This window comes from Arachis ipaensis, chromosome B08 (genome assembly GCF_000816755.2).
Source record: "Arachis ipaensis cultivar K30076 chromosome B08, Araip1.1, whole genome shotgun sequence".
Taxonomy (NCBI): domain Eukaryota; kingdom Viridiplantae; phylum Streptophyta; class Magnoliopsida; order Fabales; family Fabaceae; genus Arachis; species Arachis ipaensis.
This window is the reverse complement of record NC_029792.2, coordinates 25,103,331-25,103,578: the sequence shown is the minus strand read 5'-3', so window position 1 is coordinate 25,103,578 and position 248 is coordinate 25,103,331.

Below are 248 nucleotides of genomic sequence, written 5' to 3'. Positions count from 1 at the left end.
ATTTCTGGCGTTCAACTCTGGTTTTGGATCCTTTTCTGGCGCTGGACGCCAGATTTGGGCAGAAGGCTGGCGTTGAACGCCGGTTTACGTCGTCTATTCTTGGCCAAAGTATGGACTATTATATATTGCTGGAAATCCCTGGATGTCTACTTTCCAACGCAATTGGAAGCGCGCCATTTCGAGTTTTGTAGCTCCAGAAAATCCACTTTGAGTGCAGGGAAGTCAGAATCCAACAGCATCAGCAGTCA